Genomic DNA, 18,076 nt, shown 5'->3' on the forward strand with positions numbered 1-18,076 from the left:
AAGCCAGAGTTGAGCAGCATCCCATTAATGAATCAACTGAGAAAATGAAGACAAAATACTTCATAACCATCTTTTAATAACATCCTCAGAACTGACAACTGGGGGAAAAAATGCATTTTCTTAAAACAACGACATTTTGGGGACAGCCACAGTAACCAAATCAAAGCCAGATTATTACCCGGAGGGGAGAGGATAATAGTGAATGGCTAAGTACCTAATTAAGTCTATTTTCTAGACATGAATCCCCAAGAAACATTTGTTGTTCCTACTCGCTAAATATTTTTTAAAGGTTATTTGGTCTCTCAGGAAACCTATCCTCATATTAATAATTCACTGAAAGACAGAGATAGACACAAATGTTTGACAACTGATGTGACAGAATCATCAGTAGCCAAAGTAAGACTTTCACCCACACCCCTCCACAGCTAGTATGCAAAATCCACACTTTCTCACTCTGAGCAGAAAGCACGTGGTGTGTGTGTGTGTGTGTGTGTGTGTGTGTGTGTGTGTGTGTGTGTGTAGTGGATCAGACAGGTACTATCAGCAGCAGAAAATGGTAATTTGATTTTTTCCTTTATCACAATGTAGTTGCTTATCTACCATTGGCCAGGGACTATGCTACATCCTTAGGAGAGAAAACAAAAACTGTCCTGCCTTCATGGAACTTACGGTCTTGTGGAGGGGAAAATAATGCATCAATAATTACATAATAATAAATAAACTTAATAATTTAGATAAGCACTTTGTTCCAAGACCTGTAATTGGTGCTTAAGATACACTATCTCAATTAATCTTCCCACTGCAAATGAACATCAAATTGTCTCTAAGGTAAGTGCTACAAAGGAGAGGAGCATGGTTTTGAGAGCACATAATAGGAGGCTTTAATCAATTTGAGACATCAGAAAGTGACAAATGAGCAGTGACATTCTTGTAAAAGTTTAACAACCAGCTCTCTAGGGAGAAAAGTGCATGTGTAGTGTTTACCCATTTCCATAGTATAAATACCCCCACTGTGCCTTACTTTAAGCTACCAATGTTATGTCACTGAAGGGGAATTGGAAATAAATGTGTACAGTCAGCTCTCTTTCCTCCTTATGAGCAGATGCAGTCTAGCTCATGCATATCACTGCAATGAGCTAAGATCTGCTCAGAGAAGACAGGCAGCAAATTGAATGTGTCCCATCCTCTCCCTTTGCCAGTGAGCACATACATCAGTTCTCTGACTCAGAGCCATAGACAGAGCTGGGGGTATCTGCAGAGTCACCATGAGGGATCCAGCCAGGCATAAATGCATACATAGAATCTATCTGTAAAATGAATAGATGTCTTGCCTATATAAATAAGGTGCAAATTTTCATAAGCAATTACATATTATTATAATTAACAAAATAATAATACATTAAAGGCACTGGTAAGTTTATTGTAGACTTTGTTCATAGAGTATACTATCAACAAGGAAATACAACTTACCTAATCCAGGAAATGAGACATTGATGCTGCATCTTGAAAACGAGTAAAAGTTTTCTCAGTCATGAAAGGAGATAAGGACATTACACAGGAGGATCCTATTTACAGGTGACACACGAATCTATATTTTGTTTCACTAATTTATGCCCCGAGCTCCAGCTTAAGTTCTTTGGTTTAGAGAACAACAGGGGAGAAAATCCTGTTTCCAAATGAAGGATTTGCAACAGACGGTTTTTGTTGTTGACTGCAAGCTAAATAATGCTTTGCTTCCTCATTTTTAAAAGTTTAGAATTTGTTTTTCTTAACATTTAAGATTTAAATCTGTGTGTGACAGCAAGAAATAAAGTCAAAGAGCAGAGTACATTCAAATGGCTGAGATCCTAATTGATTTCTGTATTTGATTTTTGCATGACAGCCTAGACAGTCAGGCTTTGTTTAGACGGTGTTCTTAAAGGACTCTGCTTATAAGATTTTGTCCTCTTCAGGCACTATGGGTCACGTCTCTCCTTATGCCCATATATTTTAACTTAAAACATTATAAAAATAATGGGAGGTTTTCCTGAGAATGATGGAACCCATAAACTGGAAAGAAAATTTTATACAGTTTCCATTTTGTAATATTAAAAATAGCTCGTATCAACTTAGATGTCCTTCAGTAAGTGAATGGATACTCTGTAATATACCCACACAATGGAATATTACTCAGTGCTAAAAAGAAATGAGCTATCAAGCCATGAAAAGACATGGAGGAAACTTAAATATATATTACTAGATGAAAGAAGCCAATCTGGAGAGACCTTCAAATGGTGGAGTAAGACATGAATCACCTTCTTCCCCACAAATACATCAGAAATACATCTATATGTGGAACAACTCCTACAGAACACCTACTGAATGCTGGCAGAAGACCTCAGACTTCCCAAAAGTCATGAAAATTTCCATGTACTTGGGTAGGGCAAAAGAAAAAACAGAGACAAAAGAATAGGGACAGGACCTGAACATCTGGGAGGGAGCTATGAAGGAGGAAAAGTTTCCACACACTAGGAAGCCCCTTCACTGGTGGAAATGGCAGGTGGCAGTGTGCCATGGAGGAGAGTGCAGTAATAGGGGTGCAGTGGGCAAAGTGGAGAGATTCCCACACAGAATATCAGTGCCGACCAGCACTCACCAGACAGAGAGGCTTGTCTGCTCACCCTCCAGGGCAGGTGGGGGCTGGGAGCTGAGGCTTGGGCTTTGGAGTTCAGATCCCAGGGAGAGGACTGGGCTTGGCTGCATGAACACAGCCTGAAGGGGGCTAGTGTGCCACAGCTAGCTGGGAGGGAGTCCGGGAAAATGTCTGGACCTGCCCAAGAGGCAAGAGACATTGTTTCGAGGTGTGCCAGGAGTGGGGATTCAGAGCACCGCCTAAATGAGCTCCAGAGACGGGCACGAGCCGTGGCTATCAGCGCAGACCCCAGAGACAGGCATGAGAAGCTAAGGCTGCTGCTGCTGCCACCAAGAAGCCTGTGTGAAAGTACAGGTCACTATCCACACCTCCCCTCCCAGGAGCCTGTGCAGCCCACCACTGCCAAGGGCCCGTGATCCAGGGACAACTTCCCCAGGAGAATACATGGTGCACCTCAGTCTGTTGCAATGTCATGCCGGCCTCTGCCACGGCAGGGTTACCCCGCATTCCATGCCCCTCCATCCCCTCAGCCTGAGTGAGCCAGAGCCCCCTAATCAGCTGCTATTTTAACCCTGTCCTCTCTGAGCAAAGAACAGATGCCCTCAGGAGACTTACACTCAGAGGCAGAGCCAAATCCAAAGCTGAACCCCAGGAGTTGTGCAAACAAAGAAGAGAAAAGGAAATCTCTCCCAGCAGCCTCAGGGGCAGCAGAGCAAATCTCCACAATCAACATGATGTACCCTGCGTCTATGGAATACCTGACTAGATAACGAATCATCCCAAAATTGAGGTGGTGGACTTTGGGAGCAACTGTAGACTTGGGGTTTGCTTTCTGCCTCTAATTTGTCTTTGGTCTTATGTGATTTTGTCTGCATAGCTTTGCTTTTACCATTTGTCCTAGGGTTCTGTCTGTCCTGTTTTGTTTTCATTTTTGTTGGGTTTTTTTTTTTACTATAGTTTTTAATGATTGTTATCATTGGTGGATTTGTTTTTTGGATTGGTTGCTCTCTTCTTTCTTTCTTTCTTTTTTTAAATTACTTTTTATTTTTTTACTTTTAATAATTTATTTTTTATTGTAATAACTATTTTATTTTATTATATTTTTTTCTCCCTTTTCTTCTGAGCCATGTGGCTGACAAGGTCTTGGCACTTCAGCCAGGTGTCAGGCCTGAGCCTCTGAGGTGGGAGAGTCGAGTTCAGGACATTGGACAAGCAGAGACCTCCCAGCTCCATGTACTATCATTCAGCGAGAGATCTCCCAGAGATCTCCACCTCAATGCTAAGACCCAGCTCTGCTCAATGACCAGCAAACTACAGTGCTGGACACCTTATGCCAAACAACTCGCAAGACAGGAACACAACCCCACCCATTAGCAAAGAGGATGCCTAAAATCATAATTAGGTCACAGACACCCCAAAACACACCACTGCATGTGGTCCTGCCCACCAGAAAGACAAGATCCATCCTCATCCACCAGAACACAGGCACCAGTCCCTTGCACCAGGAAGCCTACACAATCCACTGAACCAATCTTAGCCACTGGGGGCAGACATCAGAAACAACAGGAGCTAAGAACCTGCAGCCTGTGAAAAGGAGACCCCAAACACAGTAAGTTAAGCAAAATGAGAAGACAGAGAAACACATAGCAGATGAAGGAGCAAGGTAAAAACCCACCAGACCAAACAAATGAAGAGGAAATAGGCAGTCTACCTGGAAAATAATTCAGAGTAATGATAGAAAACATGATCCAAAGTCTTGGAAAGAGAATGGAGAAAATACAAGAAAACTTTAAGGACCTAGAAGAACTAAAGAGCAAGCAAAACAATGATTAACAACACAATAAATGAAATTAAAAATTCTCTAGAAGGAATCAATAGCAAAATAACTGAGGCAGAAGAATGGATAAGTGACCTGAAAGATAAAATAGTGGAAATAACTACCACAGAGCTGAATAAAGAAAAAAGAATGAAAAGAATTGAGGACAGTTTCAGAGACCTCTGGGACAACATTAAATGCACCAACATTCAAATTATAGGGGTCTTAGAAGAATAAGAGAAAAAGAAAGGGAAAGGACAGCTCCTTTCCCTCACAATCTTTGTTCTAGAACTACTTACATTTAATCATCTTATGGGTGTGCCAGACTCCTTCTTACCTCTGGCTCTTTACAAATGACATTTGATCATAGACCCCAGAGAAATGGAAGGCACTTTGGCCTTAGCCCCATATCTTCAACCTAACATATCAGCATTGGCAAATTATGACCTTGAGTTACTTTTATATAATACAAAGACAGAGACCCCACTCTTTTGTAGGGCAGACCAGTTGTCAGCAAAGTTATAAATATGGTCATAAGCACCAAAATCTAGTATCCTACAATTTTCATACATTTGCCCTAGTGTCCTAACTCTTTCAGTTCTGCTTTCTGGAGTTACTTACAAGAAATCTTTTGCACACAATGTCATATTACTATATACTGAAAGTCAGCTCTCATATATTTTACATTAACATTTATATGTAATCATAACTCTGTATATACATGTGTAAGTTAGTGTGTGTGTGTGACTTTTGCATAAGAAGATGAGAGAAAGAGCTCAAGACACAAGGGAGACAGAGATGAGAATAAGCAGTTACATTCTGAGAGGAAAGAGCCAATGTTCTCACTTTATTATGTAATATGCTTTCAAGATCCTATATTCCTCAGTCACGTCTTCTTGAACAAGGGTTCTCAAAATCTTATATCATGACCCACCAAAAATATGCATTCATATAATGACCCAGTATACACACACACACACACACACACACACACACCCCAAACACACATAACACTTATTATCTGCAATGTTAACTCTCATGTTTTGTTTTGTTTTGTTTTATTCTAGTCTAGTTTATCTTTTTCAGATGCTGGTCATGACCTGCTAATGTGTAACAACCAGCAGTTTGAAAAACACTGTTCCATATGAACCCTATCTTCACCATGTACCTCTTAAAACATAGATTCAGGAAGTAAACCAAGGGTTCCATCACACTGTATCCATAATCACAAATCAGTGAATCCCACATGATCCAGCATGACATTGCAATATTCTAAAGCACTTGAGGTTCCTAACCTAATATAGTTAGCAGGACAGAGGACCAGGTGTGGGCTGCACATGTGGCAGGGAACAAAATAAGCAACACTGAGATGAAGCCCATGTTTACTCGTTTCTAGGCTCAGTTCTCTCATTTGTAAAATAGAGAGAATTGTAGTCCCTACATTAGGAAATAGTTACAAGGATAAAATAAGGGAATATAGACAGTGTCTTTTGCATAACCCTCGGGGGTTATGCATGTACTCATGTGTATGTATACCTATATGGCTTTTGATAAATGTGAGCATTCTTATCAACTTACTCTATTAAATAACTGAGCCATTTAAAAATATAAGTGAAAGTGAGCTATGTTTATGCTCCTTCCTAAAGTTTAAGATAAATTTTCCTTCCTGCTCAAAATAAAGGAAAATGAAATTTTGACAGTATGCTGAAGTACGGGCAAAATGACATGGTGCTTTGAAATTCTTCACAGAGAAAGAAAAAAAAAATTAGAATAAAGTAAATGTGACAAACTCCCAGCAACTGTAGGATCTATATGAGGCTTTACCCATAATTCTAAATTATTCTAAATAATTATAAACATTATACTAGTAATTTTTCTACCATTTCTGTATTTTTGAAATTTTTCATAATAAAAAGTTTTTCTTAATTATCCAAAAATTAAATAACAAAGTCTTGACTGTTTCACAGTTAGATATGTAGACAACATATAAATAAAACTAGTTTTTAAGAGAATCCAGGAACTTTACAAAAGAGCTGGGAGAGGGATTTGTGCACAGAGTTCACAGCAAGAACAAAAGTTAAAAGAAATCACGTGGTAAATCTAGTTTTTTGTCTGTTTTGTTATTCAGTTTGTATTTTCTTGAGAAAGAACGTAAGACAAAGCATTCAATCTTTAAGCATATTATACAGCATGATGTAAAACATCACGCTGCAGAATTCTGTCCTTGTGGAAATGACTTCGCCTGGAAATATATGAGGTCCTGTATATAAAGGGACATTTGGAGAAATCACTGCTTTTGATCTGAACTCTTACAAGAAGTTTTGGTTTCTCAAAAATGTGGCCTCTTGGAACCACAGGAAAGCTTGATCCAAAGGTCTCTGTACTGTGTCCCACGGAGCTCCAAGGAATCTGTAAAGGAGGCTTACTCATTCAATAATGTGGCAGACATTGATGTAACTCAGTGAACACAGATATGATTCCTGACCCACTCTCGAATGAAAAGGGGTGGGTTCCCTGCACCCCAATTGTTAATTATCTGCTGAAAGATTTGCTTTCTGAGTTAGTGGTCCACCGTAAGATTTCTTTTAAAGAAGGATTTTGGTAAAAATGAACCAACACTATTTAAAAAAAAAAAAAAAAAACGGTTTATTCTAAACGCTTACTTTAAGATTAAAAACTTATGGCACAAAGAGAGAAACCAGATTACCTGAAGTTGCATCCAGCTAGTGGCAGGACCAGGACTAAGACTCAATGCTGCTCATTCCCAAGTGATTGCCTTTCTCACTCTCCCACTTTATTTTCCTGCTCTCTCTTTCCTTGGCAGAATGGCTTAATGGAAACTCACAGACTTGGAGCAAAAAGTTTGGAGTGTGAATTCCAGATAAGTGAATTACATTTTCCTGGCCCCGGGTTTCCTCATTCATAAGATGAGAATATATGTGGTTTGGGAAATCAAATCAGGCAAAGTATTTTGTACACAATCCGTAAATTAAATTTGATATTCAATTATAGTAATTCTATACAGATGTTGACAATTATAGTCTGAGCCCCTAAGTCTTTTTACTGATATTCCTGAAAGCAAAATAATTGAGAAATGGAGTAATAAAAGCAAAATGAAAGGAACATAAGACACATCAATTTGTATATATATATCTTGGGTTGCACCCTGGCTTTGCTGCTTCCTCTGTGACGTCCGTTGAAAGAGGCCCTGTATACAGTAGATGAGGCTTAAGCTCTAGAGAGTGAGATAGACTCTAGAATGGCTTAACTTCACTAACACTCTATTGCTTCAACTGGAAAACTGTACTGAAAAAAGAGCCTATTACACTGGGCTGCTCTTTGAGATGGTGATTTTAATACATTTAGTATGATGTCTGAGACATAGGTGCTATTGAGTAAGTGCTCAATAATGACCATCTGTTATTTTTAACTCTAAAATATTAACTACTTTTAATTATTTCTACCTCATAGGATATCCATTCGAATTAAATGGACTAAGGATAATTGCATATCCAATAAGTGTCTGATGTATATAAGACATTGAAAGTATATTCTTTCCCTTCCTTTCTCTCAGTGTGTGAAACCAGCTACAAAAACTATACTTACTGGAGAATTCTAAGGGGCATGCCATAAGTTCATTTTTCTAAGTCAGTGGCTCCAAATATTTAGTGTATTCCATAATCTTCTTGAGATTTATTGAAGAAAAAAAGCAGCATCCTTCGTCCCACCCCCTGTAGAGAAGGAGCCCAGGAATCTGATTTTTAATAAATAATACAAATACAAATAGTACAAATGATGAGTTAACACTTCCAGAGTGGTTTAAGCCCTTGTAACTCAAAGTGTGGTCCTTGATCCAAAAGCATTGCCTGGGAATTTGCTACATAGAATCTTGACCACATTCCTGACATGCTGAATCAAAAGCACAGTTTATCAAGATCCCCAGGTGATTCTTTTGTATGTCACAGTTAAGATGTGTTGGTCTAATTTCTGTCTCTGAGGAGTTAGCTAACTGATGGCCACCTGGATCTCATTTGCTTCTTTTCCTCTAAGAAATATCTTCATTATATTTCGTGATAAATGTCAGCTTTACAAAAGACTGGAAGAAAAAAAATGGGCGTATTAAGACATCTCAACATTTCTAATGAGTTCTCTCAGAGATTTTGCCTATCATATTATTCAATGTCTTTTATTTAAAATACTGCATAAGTTAATTTTAAGAGAATATTGCTTCTAAAATATCTCCTGATGATTTTAATTTTTATTTAAGAAAATGGGAGGGACAAATAATTAGGATATTTTTCATTGGCTTCATTGGCTGCTATCTCAAATTAAATTTGATATTCAATTCCAGTAATTCTGGTAGCCTAGATTTTGGGTATGTTAGTCTTCCTCAAATTAGCATACTTCCAGCTTTTCTATTGTTCTTTCAAAGATTTTGTTTTTAACTTAGGTACAATTTATATACTGTAAAGTGCCCAGGCCAATGTATTTTTGCATATGTATACTCCCATGTAACCAATACCCAGAACAACATATAGAATATTATCATGTCCCCATAAGCTTACCTTGTGCTTCTTCCTAATCAATAGCTACCAACTCCAACCCATTATTCTGACTTCTATCACAGATTACTTTTGGCCATTCTCAAACTTCATACAAACTGAATCATCAAATACACTACCCTATGTGTCTGGCTTCTCTTACTTAATGTAAAGTCTTTGAAATCCATGCATGTTGTTGTATTTACCACTGTTTGTCCTTGTTATTGCTGTGTAGCATTTCATTGCATAAATGTATCACAATTTTTTACCCATGTTTCTGTTGATGAGCATATGAGTTATTTCCATTTAAGAGTGTTATAAATAAAGCTGATATATATGTACCTTTATGTATAATTATTTTAGTGAATATGTATGCTTATTACTACTGGGTATATACCTAGGAATAAATTTTCCTTTTAATAGTCTTTTATGTATATGAGTAGGTTCTTTCTGACTATAAGTAGGTATACATTAGAATTGGAAGAAAAGATAAAAAGGGACAAGAAGGAAGAAACATGAGAGAAAAAAGGAATAAAGAAAACAATATAACAACATTTCAAGATTATGTGCTATATTATAGGGGAATAGTGCTGGGTAAGCAATCTGGAACCCTGAGATTCTTCTACTTTAGACAAATCACTTCTTCTTTCTCAAGGTTAGTTTATTAGTTTAGTTATCCAAAAGATGACTTGGTAGACTAGATGCCTTCAATGATCCATCCCACCTTGATAATCTGGGAATGTAACCAAGAATTTTCCTTTTCTTAAATGAATTACCTGGCTGCTTGAAAGGGGAATGCACTGAAGACTCTTTTGTGATTAATAAATTATGGGAGAGTAGACTTCTAGAACTTTTCCTTAAAATGTTGAAGACTGCTTTTCCTACCAGGCCTATCTGTCTCTACTCCTTCCTACATCCCTTTCCAGAAAGAGGTGTTGTTGAGCTAATTGATCAGAGCCCATGTATTCACTGGGCCACATTTACTCGAGGGCAAGGCGCTTGTGCCTTGTAGGGCAGAAACCCAGGTTTCCCCATCACTTTCTCTTTCTGTCTTGTGGTGCAATAAACTGGCCTGAACTCTGGGGAGGCTGGTCTGCTTGTTAGCTTCCATCTTCTCACCCCATGTGCTTGGTTGAGTAAATATATTCAATGAAACTGATGACTAAATGTTCCTTCCCCTATAGGCATACTTTAGCCCATGAGTCCCAATCTTTAAATCTGGGGGCGGGGGGGGGGAAGACACACCACTTTATCCCTACTTTATCACTTTTAACTCAAAGTTATCCAAGATCTGTGTATTAGTGAGTACTAAATTCTTGACTATGAACAAAGCATTTTTCTTCCAGTTGAGGGTTGTTATTCTTTTTTTTTTCCTTTTTTCCCTTGAGTGAAACACTCCCTTAGTAAAGCGTCCAAGAAGTGAAAAGGAAGAAACAGTGGTAGGATTACTCAGACTCCCTCAAGGCCTTCAGGGAGAGGATATTGAGAGATCATAGAAATTCTACACCCAAGGCAGGCAAAAGTTGTACCAAGAAAAGAGAGTTGTTAAAACAACGAGCCGTGGGGAGAATCCTGGCATTGATTGTGGCTGCCAAGGAGCCACACCCCATAAACATTCAAACCACAAACCCCAGAGCCACAGATCATGAAGGTTGCTTGGATTGGGATGCCTAATGGAAATAAAGGTGCTAAGGAGAGGCAGGACTCTGAGAATCACATCACGCTTCCAGACTCACCTGTAGGAGGATGTGGCATGTCATAGAGTGCTGATCTGGGCACCTGCCATATGCCCCACCTGAGCTTTTCTCTTTATATAACACATTTACCTGCCTCCAACAACTTTTATTATTATAAGGTTTTATATGCCCACTCCAGATGTAGGGGGGAAATCAGATGTTTAGAATGATCAAGTCACCTACCCTAGCACACACAGCATGTGATGAAATTAACTTTAGTATTTGTCTGACTGAAAAAACCCACGAAATCTTTGTCATGACCAGCTAACTCTATTATTCTACAAATAAAGATTGTAGCTCAGGAAGTCTATGTGAGTTGTCAGAGTCAGGACAGAATTCTGGGGCTCCTGACTCACTCCTGGGTCAGCTCTAGTTCTACTGCTCTGTCTTGCCCAAACAAAGCAAAGCCCCATGTGGAGTTCAAGACATTTTCTAAAATGTTATGAAGGGATTGTTTATCATCTATCATTTAAAGACTCAGGTACTGGAGTCATGTTGTCTTGGTTTGAAACCTAGCTCTGCCATTTGGAGTGTCACATTAGCGAGTTAGTTTTTCTGTGCTTTAGGGTCCTTATATATAAAATAGGGAAAATATCAATCCTTTATATCTGGTGTTATGAAGGCTAAATGAGATAAGCAAGGTAATTAATTTGCCATTAGATTGGACATGTCATTCACAACACCATAAAGAGTAGACATTATTATTTCTGTTTTATTTCTGACTCATTATCAGGCAAGGTAGTTCCACTAGAAGATCAGATGCTTGGGAATGGGGAGGGTGATCATTTTTCCTATGATATGGGTCTATGCAAATACACTTCCCTGGGGACTGGGGTCAGACCTACATCTTAGATCAGAGCAAAAGTCCAGTCCATGTCTCATCCTCATAATTATCCAACAGGTTAATTCACTGCTATGTGCCAGACCCGGAGCTGGGCTTCAAGACTCTAGAGATGAGGAGGACAGAGTCCCTTCCTGACAGTTCAACTCAGCAAAAGCATGTCAATGAATGAAGACAGTGCAGGACAAGCCACCAGCAAGCTTCTTTGGTTTAGAATCTGATAGATCTCCTGGGAGGAATAGGAAAGAATATTCTGAGACGGAAAATCAAGCCTGGGAATAAGACTGAGGAACAGGACAAGGATTGCTTGTCCCTGAGAATGGCTCTTCTCTTCTCTGGGTCTTTGATCCTTCATCTGTAGAATGGGTAGATTCAACTGTTAGTGTTGCTATAAGAATTAAAGAGGAAATATTTTTGGTATGTAGCAAGTCATACTAAATATTAATTTAATAATAATAGTATACTTTAGGGTTCAAAACAAGAAGCTTCCATTAATTTTTTTTTCTGAATCAGATCTAAGTTAATTTGTCCCAAGACTCTAAAAAAAAGAAAAGCCCATCAGAAAACTGAAAGTATAGCACTCCTACATGGAGGAGCTAAATAGATAGTTCTAACCCCAGTGAAGTTACCTCCTCTCCAAACAAAGCTCAGAGCTGCAGTGAGTGTCAGGGTCCAGTGCCTATGGTCCCAGAGAGTTAAATCCAAGACAGAATCAGCAGGTCTGGCAGAAAATGGAACACTTTATTAATCTCCAAGGAGAACACATGAACCTTCAAGGACCCTGAAAGGGGAGGAAGAAAAGTTAAGGGATTGGGGTCATAGTAGCTTCTGAATGTGAGCTCAGATTCAAAGATGACTTTTACTTACTATTGTATTATTATCCTTCCCCAAGCTCTGGTGTGGTATAGGGAAGCAAGTCTGTGTGTGTGTGTGTGTGTGTGTGTGTGTGTGTGTACTTCCCTCCAGAAATGACATATGGGCTAAAGTTGTAGGAGCACCAAAAAATAAAATATACACTTGGCTATAGGAGGTAAGGGAGTGAAATGGGGGAAGACTTTACAAGAGAATCACTTTTATCCACAAATACCGTCATAACAGAGACCACGTCAATCTAACTCACCAATGGACATTAGCAAACATGATGCAAACAAAGGTTAAAAGTGCTTGCACACTATAAATTTCTTCCTTGTGCCACATTCATAATTCTAAGACCACCATGGAACTGAGCTTGAAATAGCCTGCTAGAAATAGAGTCACAGATGTAGAAAACAAACATGTTTGCCAAGGGGGAAGGTGGGAGAGAGATAAATTGGGAGACTGGGATTGACATATACACATTACTATATATAAAATACATAACTAATAAGGACTTACTGTATAGCACAGGGAACTCTATTCAATACTCTGAATGACCTATATGGGAAAAGAATTTAAAAAGAGTTTTATAAATGCATATATAAGTATATATAAAACTGATTCACTTTGCTGTACAGCAGAAACTAACACAACATTGTAAATCAACAATACTCCAATAAAAATTTTAAAGAATAATAAAATAAAATAAATAGGAAAACAAAGCCAAAGAAAGAAAGAAAGAGACTGCTGGAGGATGAGAAGTCCCATAGAGGAGGCTGAGGCACCAATGTGAGCCACCTACAAAGTGTCAGACATGTAAGTGTGACCAACCTAGCTCATCCAGCTGCTGTTCAATCCACCAGCTGAACACAGGTCTCTGGGAGGGCCCAGCAGAGATCAGCAAGGTGATTCAGGCCAGGAGAGCTGCCCAGACAACCCACAAAATAGGAGAGTGATTTAAAAAAATTAGTGCTATAAGCCACTAAGCAACAAAATTAACTAGTATAGAATGTATCCTGAATGCTTAGTCCTCTGTACTCATACCAATATGATATTGGGCAGTAACAGACAAATAGAGAAACTGAACAAATATTCTAGAACTTAATCTCAGTATAAAAAGAAATGTAATATACAGCAAAGGTTCTATTTTGAGACAGTGGAAAGATGACAGATTATTTAATAAATAGTCTTAACACAGGTGATTACCCTTCTAAAAAAATAAATTTGGATATCTACCTCACATTAAATGCAAAGAAAAAAAAAGTAAATAGACAAGTTATTTAAATATACAAAACAAAAAACCAAGAGACCATATACATACACAACCTAGGGGTTGGGGAAGCACCAAAAAATAAATAAATAAATAAACCCAGTAAATTCAGAAGCAATAAAAAGAATATTGACATAACATCATAAAAATAAAAAAGTACACATGCTGAAAGATATCATAAGGTCAATAAAATGGGAAGAATGGAGGAGAAATAGCAATGCAAATTGCAGATAAAGGACTAGGATCTGTAATATAGAAAGTTATCATATAATATTAAAACTAAAATAACAAAGTATATATGTAAATTGTAAAAGATAAAATTTGAATGGACAGCAAATATATAAACAGATGCTCAAGTTCACTAGTAGACAGGGAACAACAAAGTATTATCTTACATATCCATCCACTGACAATGGTTAAAAAGTAAAATAACACTGATAATTGGCAAGGATGGGAGAAATGTACTCACATACACCACTTTTAGAAAAGTTACTTATTACAGCCATTTTGTAGAGAAACACGGCAACATTTTTTCAAAATAAAAATTCACATTTGTCCCTGGAATCTCTTTCAACCCAGGAATCTTACTCTCAGGAATCTATCTTACAGAATAAATGGAACAATATGCAAGGGTATTCTTTGCAACATTTTTCACAGGGGCAAAAAATTAGAAACAAAAGACAAACCCACCAGTAGAATAAGACTGAATAGATTTTAGTTCATCTACATTCTTTCTGGAATACTGAGTAGCCATTAAAATGAATTGGAGCAATAAGAGTTAACTTGATGGGATTTCTATTAACTACTGAAAAGTAAGAAAAATAAGATGTAGAGAAATGTATGTAAGACACATATTTATGTATTTTTTAAAGCAAAAGATGAACTCCCAAATCCCTTTGTTTATGTACTTATAAGCAAATAGATATCTATGTATTTGTAAATGATTGTGGAAGCATAGAGAAACCATGCATGAAAAGATGCATTTCTGGTTGTTAGGATGGGTTGAGGGAGAGGAGAGGGGCAACTGTGTGGCAAGAAAAACAGCAAATATACAAAATAAAAATAGGAGAAAGGGTAGAAAAGAGGACACAATAAGAGGACACAATAAAATAACATATGGTATAATCCCATTATAGCAGTTTATCTAGAAAAAATTAGAACAAAAAGTTTATGAGTGTGTGTGTGCACACACCTACACACTGATTTGGAAGAATATCCATTCATCAATCGACAAATTTTCATTGAGCACCTACTAGGTTCCAAACCTTGTTCTGAGAATATGACAGTGAAAAAAAAGAAAAGGTACAAAAAGTCCAGCCATTGTGGCATGGACAGAGACAAAATAATGAAAGCATTCTATTATACAGTATACTTATAACTATCATACTATTATAAATTAATAAGTCTCTGGGGAAAAGTAAGTCTCAGAAGACAGGTACAAAATGTCATGGGTGGCAAATAGTGTTGCAGTTTTAAAATGGGTGGGTGGAAAAGTATTCACTGAGAAGGTGATATTTGAATAAAGACTTGAAGGAGTTGAATAAAGGTGGAAGGAGGGAGGTCAGTGAGGATACTAGGGCAATCATACAGGTGAGAGGTAGTGGTGGCTTAAACCAGAATGGAGATGACTCAGGAGGTAAGAAGTGGTTGGACTATTAATATACACTAAAAGAGAGCCAAAAGGATTGGCTGAAGGATTTGGTCCAGCATTAGAGAGAAAGAGAGGACTCACAGGCAGCTATAAGATTTTGGGGAGCTGAGCCAATGGAATGATGGAATTTCCATTAACTAAGATGGGGCAGAGCACAGGTAGAGTCAGTTTTGGAGAGAACATTAGGTTTTCCATGTTGGACATGTTAAGTTTTAAGTACCCATGACACAGAGTGATGATAAGTAGACAGTAGGATGTACAAGTCTGAAATCCAGACAAGGGTCCAATACAGAGGTACAAATTTGAGAGTCAGCAACCTAGAGATTTTTAATGGCTTGGGACTGAATGATATCACCAAGGGAATAAGTGGACTAGAGCTGAGGTCCAAAGACTAAACCTTGGATGATAATACCCATAATTTATGTTATATATTCATGATATATACATGATATATCGTGAAATTAAAAAAAAAACAAGATTCAAAGTAACACATATAGTATGTTTCTGTCTGATGACAAATAAATCTAATACATGTTTACATTATAATATGCATATAAGACAAGGGGGAAAATGGAAGGATACACATGAGTTAATTAATATTGGCTACGTCAGGAACATGGAAATGGAGGTATCACTGTGGAGTGGATCATGCCTTTATACATATTATTTTAAAATATTTACTTGTTGAACAGACAATTTTTATAAAGTATAAAAACTGAAATAAAGAACAAAAGTTAAGTTTTCATCCCACCAAAATAATAATTTCTGATTTCCCTCTAGGTGGGAAGAATAACAATGCAAATTCTCAGCAAAGCACTGTACACACACTAAGGCCACATTGGAAGGTTAGAAAGCCTCTATCTGTTCTGCAATTATGCAGCACATCAGCCAGAGCGTCTGAGGAAGGAAGCTGGCATTGAAGATTTGCCTTGAGCAAGAGCTCAGCTCCAGGAAAAGGTTCAACTAACCTTCTTTGGCTGTGGTTAACTAAGCCAGAGAGGAGCTACAACCATTCTGAGAGTTCTGAGATGACAACTGGGAAAAACGTATCTATTTAGACAGGAAGGTTCAAATGGAAAACATAAGTAGCAGCAAGAGAAGAACCCCACATGCTGGGTTGGAACTAGAGGAAGAGTCTATATTTCTACTGGCTTCCAGAACACTTACTGATTTGGAAACAGGTGTCAACTGGACAGTATATTGGATGAGACCATTGGCTCTGGACTCACCCTGACTTTACTCCAGTTCCAGCTCTGTCAGTTCATTTCACTTAGGGCAAGTTATCACAGCTCTCTGTCCCTCAGTCTCCACATTTGAAAATGGTGTGATCATGATGATGATAGTAATAGTAATAATAATAACAGGGCTTAGGGGTGTTTAGATTAAATAAGGCAATATCTAACCTTTAAAATACCTAACTCAGTGCCTGGTATATAGCAAGCCAATAATAAATATTTGCCATTATTACATTATCTTCATCATCATTATTATTTCAGTAAAATCTACGTGATTAATGCTGTGGGTTGAATCATGTTTGGCAAAAAGATATTTTCATGTCCTCATGCCTGGTATCTATGAATATAACCTTATTTGGAAATGGAATCTTTGCAGATGTATACAAGTTAAGATGAACTCATACTGGATTAGGGTGGATCCCTAATCCAGTGATGCAGGTATAAGGCAAAGAACACCAAGGATTGCCAGCAACCACCAGAGGCTAGGAGAAAGGCATGGAACAGACCATTCTTCAGAGCCTCCAGATGGAATCAACCATGTCAACACTTTGATTTCAGACTTCTAGCTTCCAGAATTGTGAGACAATAAATTTCTGTCATTTAAGCTAACAAGTTTGTAGTACTTTGTTACAGCAGATGTGGGAAATTAATACAGTTAAAGATATGAAAGAAATTGGTGAACTTTGTTAACAGTTACCCCAACACCACAAAAAACACTTTGGTCTGATTTATTAGTCTCATGAATTTGGAAATGTTGATTACTGAATGTAAAGTGGAATATTCCTTCATTCCTTTTATTCAGTAAAACTTCAGATAGCTTATAGACTTCTAATTGGTCAAAGAAGACAGAGACAGCCACAGTCCTTCCTAGGAAACAAACTCTCCAGGCACAGTAAGCATTAAAATAAATGTCTATGGAACCAAGTGGACTGAATTGAATGCCAACATAGAACAGGGTCTTGTTGCAGCCTTGAACGACCATTAAAAAATAAAACTAAAGGCCTATTTTCTCAAAATATATAACCAAAATACTAATAGACATCAACTGTTACACTTACTAGGTGCCATGCAATATTCTAAGCATTTTACATTTATTAACCAAATTAACTCACTACAACCCTATTTAATAGAAATAAAGGGACTTCCCTGGTGGCACAGTGGTTAAGAATCTGCCTGCCGATGCAGGGGACAGTGGTTCGATCCCTGGTCCGGGAAGATCCCACATGCTGTGGAGCAAGTAAGCCCGTGCACCACAACTACCGAAACAATGTGCCACAACTACTGAAGCCCACACACCTAGATTCTGAGCTCCGCAACAAGAGAAGCCACTGCAGTGAGAAGCCCGAGCACTGCAACAAAGAGTTACCCCCACTCGCTCAACTGGAGAAAGTCCGTGCGCAGCAACAAAGACCCAACACAACCAAAAATAAAATTAAATAAATAAATAAATTTATAAAAAAATAAAGAACAGTTGATATTATAGTTTTTTACTTGTAGTA

Source organism: Phocoena sinus, chromosome 5 (assembly GCF_008692025.1).
Source record: "Phocoena sinus isolate mPhoSin1 chromosome 5, mPhoSin1.pri, whole genome shotgun sequence".
Lineage (NCBI taxonomy): Eukaryota > Metazoa > Chordata > Mammalia > Artiodactyla > Phocoenidae > Phocoena > Phocoena sinus.